This window comes from Tamandua tetradactyla, chromosome 26 (assembly GCF_023851605.1).
Source record: "Tamandua tetradactyla isolate mTamTet1 chromosome 26, mTamTet1.pri, whole genome shotgun sequence".
In the NCBI taxonomy this organism is placed as follows: Eukaryota; Metazoa; Chordata; class Mammalia; order Pilosa; family Myrmecophagidae; genus Tamandua; species Tamandua tetradactyla.
The window spans coordinates 85,807-94,545 of NC_135352.1; the positions used below are offsets into that span (position 1 = coordinate 85,807).

An 8,739-nucleotide genomic window follows, 5' to 3' on the forward strand; every position below is an offset into this window, starting at 1 on the left:
CCTGTGGATTTTGGACTCTGCGTTCCTACGGTCACGTGAGACACTTTCATAAATTTTATATTTGCAAGTGTTCCCTGTTGATTCTGTTTCTCTAGAGAACCCTAACTAATACAAATAGTTTCACCTCCTTTTTGCCATTCACTGTTTTGAGTCTGAAGTCAGTTATTTTATCCTCTATATCATTTATTCTTTCATCGATCTCTTCAAATCTGGTGTTGTGTGTGCCTCTAGTATGTTTTTTTGGGGTCAACAAGTCTTTAATCTCTTTGATATACACTATTTTTCTATTTATTCTTTCAAATTCCTCTTTATGCTCTTCTATTGTCTTCTTGATCTCCTTTATGTCATTTGATATCCAACTTATTTTATTAAGTAGAGTTGTATGAACATCTTTGATTAGTTATTCCAATGTCTGTGTCTCCTCTGGTGTTAAAGTAGAGCTTTATCTGCCTGCATGGTGATTTGCTTAGTGATCTTTTGCTGTTTTCATGGCATGTAAATATCTTGATTGTTTGATTTATTTTTGGTGTTGTTTTCTTTCAGTAGGCTAAGACCTTGTGTTTGTGAGATGGTTGTACAGCAGGGAGTAGGGTACAAGGTGGAGCACTCATGGGGTGATTTGTTTCAGGGCAGGTATAGGCACAGGTTGGGGGTGTTACAAAAATGCTTTTGAATGTGGGCACCCAGTAGCCAGGAAAGATGTAGCTGTCTACCAATCTGGGGGACATAACCCTGGTGTGTGCTGGTCTAAAGTATAGAGCCCTTTGTGCACATGCATAGAACTGTAGCAGCAGGTTGACGTTATGCCTTCATGGGTTGGGGGCAGATGTGACCTGCTGTGCAGGTCAGCACTTTCTCAGAGCTGGGAATATGGCTGAGAGGCATGCACATGCATGGTTCTAAGACTGCTATTCCCAGAAGTTCCCAGAACTGAATGATGTGATTGGGGGCCTCTGCACATGTGTGGGTCTAGGAGTCCTATAAACTGATATGCAGAGTTCAGCAGTGGAGGGAGTGGCAGGATGAGGTTGTGTGACACTGTGGGCAAGGGTAGCTTGGGTATGGAGATTAGTGCCTGCAGACTTTATGTGCTGACAATAGCTTGCAGGGAGCAGGGAAGGGAAGGTAGTGCTCCCAAGAGGTACAGGACAGGTGGGTTGGGCTGCATGTGGGGTGGGGGCTTTGTGCAGGTATGTGCACTGGGAGCTGGTTTGGTGGGGGTATATGGAGTGCAGGGAATAGGAGCAGGTGAGGTGGTTCTGGTGCGTGTGGTGTGGGATGAGTTGTCGGTCACAGGGCTCTGCTGGTGAGGTTAGTGCACCTAAGGAACATGGCCTGGTTTACTTCCTACTCCTGGGTTCCCATCCATGAACTCCTGCAGGCTTTGTGCCTCCACCCCAGGCTCCATCTTCCTACTGTTAGTTCCTTGGCCTTTGCAATTAGGGCTTTCCTATGTCATGTCAGTCACACTCCCACATTGCTGCCTCAGCCGCCCTCCTGTCCCTTCTCTAACTTTTCCATGGAGCAGGACTCATGCATCTCTATTCCACCATCTTCCTGGAAGTCAAAGAAGTTCCTTTTGATTCCAACTGTTTGAAATCTTTTTATGAGAAGAGGATGTTGAATTTTGTCAAATGCTTTTTCAGTATTAGTCTTTAGTATGTTGTTAGATTCAAGTAACCAGTATTTTGTTAAGAATTTTTTGCATCCTTTTTCATTAGGGAGATTGGTCTATAGTTTTCCTTTCTTAGAGCATCTTTATTAAGTTTTGGTATTAATGTAATGTTAATTTCATAAAATGAGTTAGGTAGGATTCTTTTTTTCCTCAAATTTTTGGAAAAGTTTGAGCAGCATTGGTGATAATTCTTTTTGAAATGTTGATAAAATTCCTCTATGGAGCCAACTGGTTCTGGGCTTTTTTTTTTTTTATGAAGATTTTTGATGGCTGATTGAATCTCTTTACTTGTGGTTGGTGTGTTGAGATTTATTTCTTCTTGAGTCACTGTAGCTTGTTCATGTGTTTCCAGAAATTTGTCTATTTCATCTACATTGTCTAGTTTGTTGGCACATAGTTTTTCATTGTATCCTCTTATTATTATTATTATTTTATTTCTTCAGGGTCTGTGGAAACAACCACCCTCTCATTTCTGATTTTGTTTATTTGCATCCTCTTTCTTTGTTTCTTTGTTAGTCTTTCTAGTGGCCCATCAATTTTATTGATTTTCTCAAAGAACCAAGTTTTGGTTCTCTTGGTTCTTTCTATTGTTCTTTGGTTCTACCATTCATTTAACAGTGCTTTGATCTTTGTTGTTTCTCTTTTTCTATATGCTTTGAGGGTTCGTTTACTGTTGTTTTTCAGGTTCCTCCAGGCGAGAAGTTAGGGCCCTGAATTTTTGCTCTTTCTTCTTTTTTTTGGGGGGGGGTGTGCATGGTCCAAGAATCAAACCTGGATCTCCCGCATAAAAGATGAGTATTCTACCACTCTTTCTTCTTTTTTAAAAAGGCATTTAGGGCAATATATTTCTCTCTCAGAACTGTCTTTGCTGCCTCCTATAAGTTCTATGTTATATTCTTATTTTCATTCCTCTCAAGATAGCTACCAATTTCTCTAGCAATTTATTCTTTGATGTATTGATTGCTTAAGGGTGTATTATTTAATCTCCATATATTTGTGAAAGCTCTTATTCTTTGGTGGTTATTGATTTCCAGTTTCATTCCATTGTAATCAGATAAAGTGCTTTGAATAATTTCAATGTTTTTAAATTTATAAAGGCCAGTTTATTTTCCCTACTGTATTATCTATCCTGTAGCATATTCCATGAGCACTAGAGAAGAATGTATATTCTGGTGTTTGGGGATGTAATGACCTATATATGTCTGTTAGGTCTATGTCATTTATCAAATTGTTTAGTTCCCTATTTACTTTTAATCCTCTGTCTGATTGTTATATCTATAGAGAAGACCAGTGTACTGAAATCTCCTACTATTATTATTGAGTCGTCTATTGTTCCCTTTAGTTTTGGCAATGTTTGTTTGATGTAGTTTAGAGCTTCCTGAGTGGGAGCATAAACATTTATGATTATTACTTCTTCTTGGTGAATTATCCCTTTTATTAATATATAATGTTCTTCTTTGTCTCTTATGATGTCTTTACAATTAAAGTCTATGTTGTCTGATGTTAGTATATCTACTTCTGCTTTCTTTTTGTTATAGCCTGTGTGGAATGTCTGTTTCCATCCTGTCACTTTCAATTTGTATTCTTGTGTCTGAGATGAGTCTCTTATAAGCAGCATATAGCTGGATTTTTATTTCTTAATACATTCTTTTAATCTGTATCTTTTAATTGTTAAGTCTAGTCCATTAACATTCAAAGTTATTGCTGTAAAGGCATTTTTTGAATCCACTTTTAGGTTTTGTTAATCAGATCCATATATTCTTTTCCCTCTTTTCTTTTATCCTTTAAGTTATCCTTATAGTACTCTTCAATTCTGTGTCCTCCTTCAGACCTCCCTCTCCTGTCTTTTTTATTCAGCTGTTAGAACTCCCTTTAGTACTGCTTGAAGGGCAGGTCTCTTTTTGACAAATTCTTTCAGAATTGTTTGTATGTGAAAATTTTAATGTCTCCCAAATATTTGAAGGACAATTTGGCTGGGTACAGAATTCTTGGCTGGAAGTATTTCTCTTTCAGGATAGTAAACACATCATACCACTGCCTTCTTGCTTCCATAGTGCCATTTGAGTTGTCTGAACTCAGTCATATGTGGTTTCTCTTGTATGTAATAGATTGTTTTTCTCTTGCTACTTTCAGGATTTTCTTCTTCTCTTCAACATTTGCCAGACTGATTAGTATGTGTCTTGGGGGAGGTCCATTTGAATTTATTCTATTTGGAGTTCATAGGGATTCTTTGATTTGCATATTTATGTCCTTTATAAGGTTTAGGAGGTTTCACCCTTTATATCCTTAACTAAATTTCCTTGTCATTTACTCTTCCCTTCTTCTCCTTGGATACTGATGATTATTTTATTTGCATGTTTTGATTTGTCCATCATTTCCCTGAGATCCAATTAAAATTTTTCCATCTTTTTTTTGCCATTTGCTCTTTTGTGTTCAAAATCATTTGTCCTGTCCTTTATTTTGCTTATTCTTTCTTCTACCTCCTCAAATATGCCATTGTGTGTCTTTAGTATATGTTTTATTTGGCCTACAGCATCTTTAATCTCTGTGATATCTGCTATTTTTCTACTTAATCTTTCAAATTCCTCTTTATGCTCTTCTAGTGTCTTCTTGATCTCCTTTATGTCATTAAGTATCCCACTGATTTTTTTTTGGCATGTAGGTTCCAGAATCAAACCTGGGTCTCTGGCATGACAGGTGAGAATTCTGCCACTGAGCCACTGTTGTACCACCACATCTCATTATTTTATTCAGCAAAGCCATATAAACATCTTTGATTAGTTGTTCCAAAGTTTGTGTATCCTCAGGTGTTTTAATTTGATCATTAGGCTGGGCTATATCTGTCTGCATCTTGATATGCTTAGTGATGTTCTGTTGCCTTTGAGGCATGTAAACAGCTTGATAGGGTTATTTTGTATGTTGTTTTCCTTCAGTAGTCTAAAGCTTTGTATTTGAGGGATGGCCATGGATCAGGAGGTGAGGCATGAGGCAGGGTAAATCAGTGTGGTGAGGGGTTGTGGTGCTGGTATAGGCACAAGTTGGGGATGCTACATTGGTGCCTACGAGTATGCACTGTGGGTCTTGGAGTTATGGAGGTGTACTGGGCCATCAGGGTGGGGTGCAGTTCAGGCAGGTCTCAGAGCACAGAAGCAGGTGTGTCATGGGGATCACAGAGTTAGGGTTTGGAAGGAGGTGCACCTTCTTGATCTCCTTTATGTCATTAAGTATCCCATTGATTTTTTGGGGATTCTTTTGGGATTTGTACACCAGGGCCCCACCCCCAGACCTGCGCACTTGCACAGCCACATTCAACCCACCTGCACCTGTACACCATGCCAAGGTCATGTACCACAACTGAACCCAGCCCACACCTGTGCAATCCTGGCCACTGCCCCTGAGCTCTGCACATATGTACACCAGGGTCCAACCCCCAGACCTGCGCACTTGCACAGCCACATTCAACCCACCTGCACCTGCACACCATGCCAAGGCCATACCCACTCAACATCATCTGCTCCTGATACAAACAATAGGGAATTGAAATTTTAAAAACAGTATTATTTGAAGTTCTGTACAAAAATGAGTTAAGTCTGTATCTGAGAAAAGATGTGAAGAATCTCTATACTAATATCTACAAAATACTGTTCAGAGAAATTAAAGAAGGCTTAAATATATGGTGATATATGTGTGTTCACGCATAAGAAGACTCAAAATTGATATCAATTCTCCCCAAGTTGATTTTTAGATTCAATTCAATTCCAATAAAAATCCAGGAAAGCATTTTTTGAAATAGAAATGAACAGGGTGATTCTGAAATTCATGTATAAATGGAAAGGACCTTGAATAGCTCAAGTAATTTTGAAAAGAAAAACACAGAAGTGGGAGAAAATCCGTGTGACCTTGAACATGAAATCTCAAAATAATCATAATGATTGAGAAAGTCCAGAGAAAGAAAGAGTATATACTGTATACTTCCACTTAAATAAAACTCTAAATATGTAGCCTATCTTATATATATAGAAATCACATCAGTGATTAGCTGGGGAGGTTGGTGTGGCAAGTGGTGGGAGGGACAGATAATAAAGGAGTTTGAGGAAACTTTAAGGGATGATGGACAAACCCATGATCTTGACTGTAGCAAAGGTTTCAAGGCTTTATACATATGTCAAAACTAATAAAAATTGTACAATTTAAACATGTGTTTTAAACAATAATTTTGTTTTCTTTAGACCTATCATTTCATTACTTCATAAATCAAGGAAAAGTGGTTTTTCACTATGGAGCCACAGTGTCTGTCCACCCAGTTTCCCTTTTCATCTCAGGACCATCTTCTCACTTAAGTAGCAGTAGGCAGTCATGCTTGGTTGAAACATCTGATTTCTGTAAATGTAAGAGAATATCATAGAATGTGATGGAACCTCACATTAAGAAATGGCACATAACTAAGTTTGTGAGAGAAACTAAAAATTTAAGTTGTAGAAAATGTTTTAAAATGATGCATTTGTTCTAAAAAAATAAAATGTTAGCATCCAATGCAATGCCAAGGTGAACCCATCACCATAAGTACCCATCTTTTTCTGTCCCTAATGTGAGTGGGTAATGGTTTCATTCTTAGGCAGAGGAGAACTTACAAACCAATTTTGCCCTCCAATTGCTAATGTCATTATATTGTGGAAGCAAGAAAGTCTTAGCTAACTTGTGTCCTAAAGGAAAGATACGTAAATAAAATGTAATGTGTCTACTGTACTACTGAATCTCCTGGCCAATTATAACAAGCTGAACATCAATAAGAAGTTCAATTTAATCAAATGGAAGAAACTGAGTCTGTGAAAAAACAGTGATTCATAATGAGGCTCAGGAAATTATTAAGGATGCAAAAAATAAAATAACACAGAGTTTTAGTTTTTGCTGTTAGCTTTATGTAGTATTTGCTATACATGAGCTTTCTAAAGCCAAGTGTACTCAAGAGGAGAGTCAATCATAAAGACCCAGTTCCTTGGGTCTCAGGAGATGGAGCTCTTCTGCAACCCATGAGGTGAAATGACTGGACCAGATACCAAGCCCCACACATCTGCACACATGCAGCTCTGCATGTACTACATGAACTACCTAAGGATGTCCATGTGGACACCGTGCATGGTGCCAGGCAAAGGATTAGAGCTAATTCAAATGATGGGCTATTCATATCCTGGATGGAATCAGTGTCTGCAGGAGGAGGCCAGTCCCAAGGTCCTCTGGCTTGAGTGTGACTCCATTTTGATGTTGCAATCAGACCCGAGTCTCAAAAAGTACCAGAGGATCGATAACAGAACTGTAACCTCTTCTAGTCTAAGCTAGTATTCTTTTTCCTTTTGGCCTATCAAAAAATGAAGCCATAGTAAAAACTAAAACATGAAAGTTTGTGAAACATTCAATCATATGATACCAGGGATTTTATAATAGGATTAAATATGGTTTAATGAGTTTTGCCATCATTTCCTCAATTTGATCATGTTTTGTTTTTAAAAGGTTTGAAGCATTTGAAAAAATCTAAAATGCTATGCTTGTTATCCAATTAACAGGAGGATTTGATTAAATAAGTCCAGAAATGTTGCAACATTTAAGAGAATTCAAAATGTAAAATGTATGTTTCAAATTATGAGTTGTGTAATGCTTAAGGGTTTAGTAATAACTTTATACGATTAATAAACCAGCCATTAAGCAAAGTACAAACAGTGACAGTTCTATGCATACAAGAGATCTTTAGACAAAGAGCCTAGCAACAATTTCTTGGAGAAAGAGCCTCCCAAATGTGTCCAGTGAAGCTAAATGTCTCTCACAGGGGATAGGGTGTGGGGCTTCCAATGTCAGACCTAGTCTCTCCTCTTCACACAGCAGCATTTAGAGAATAGCAGGAAGAACTTTTAAAGAGATGCTTTGAATTCCTTGTTCCTCAGGGTATAAATGAGTGGGTTCAGAGTGGGGGTCACAATGGTGTACAATACAGTGACCACCTGTTCATTAGCACAGCAGAGCCGAGGGCTGGCCATATGCAGGCATAGAGGACAGTGGATTAGTACATGGTGACCACACTGAGGTGGGAGGAGCAGGTGGAGAAGGCCCTGCACTTGTCCTCCGCAGAGCGGATGCACAGGATGCTGGTGATGATGCAGACATAGGACACCATGTTGAGCAAGAAGTTCATCCTGGAAAGGAACATGTCTGCAGCAATGGTCATGATGTTGTTGATGAAGGTTGGGGACCAGGAGAGCAGCAGCAGAAGGGATATTTCACAGAAGTGAGCAATAGTGTTGGGGCCACAGAAGGAGAGTCTGAGGTCCAGCCCAGTGAACAAGAAGGCATTGAGCATTCTCATGGACCACACAAAGGCTGCTAGGGCAAGGTAAAACCTCCCACTCATGAGGGTGCTGTAGTGTAGCAGTTGGCAGATGGCCAGGTAGAAGTCATAGGCCATGGCAGTGAAGAGCAGAAGCTCCGCTTTCAGTGACCAGGTGAAGAAGAACATCTGGCTAATGCAGCCACCATAGGAGATGGTGTTCTCTGCCACCAGGCTCTGCGGGACCTTGGGCAGGATGGACAAAGTGCAGATCATATCCAGCATGGCCAGATTGACCAGGAAGAAGTACATGGGGGTGTGGAGGTTGGGGTGCAGTGGATGGCTGCAATGATCAGGCCATTTCCCACCAAAGCCCCCTCAAAGAGGGAGAAGAAGAGTCAGAAAAGGGCAGCCTGGAGCCCAGGGTCATTGGTGAAACTCTGCAGGATGAACCCGGTCACCTCTGTCTCATTCCCAATGGCCATGGGCAAAGCTGGTCACCTCTGCTGGAAGCTGTGCAGTCCCAGCCTCTTCCTTGTCAGGAGTGGGTGATATTAACTAAAAAATAAAAATTAAGTGATTCCCTTTTATGAGTAATCCTTTCTGAAAAAAAACAAAACAAGGACTGTGTGATTCCATTCATTCACCGTTCAGTTGATTAAAGGAAAATCAAGCAAAGGGCAGACAGTGGCTTGTTGAGACCTGGTATCTGACAAAGAGCTGAATGGTGGCAGCTCTCTTCCTCGAG

General features: G+C 39.7%; 1 pseudogene; it reads right to left on the reverse strand.

Annotated features, from left to right (window-relative positions):
* Positions 1 to 7,578: 7,578 nt before the first annotated feature.
* On the reverse strand, positions 7,579 to 8,476 carry LOC143669639 (olfactory receptor 13A1-like; annotated as a pseudogene).
* Positions 8,477 to 8,739: the final 263 nt, after the last annotated feature.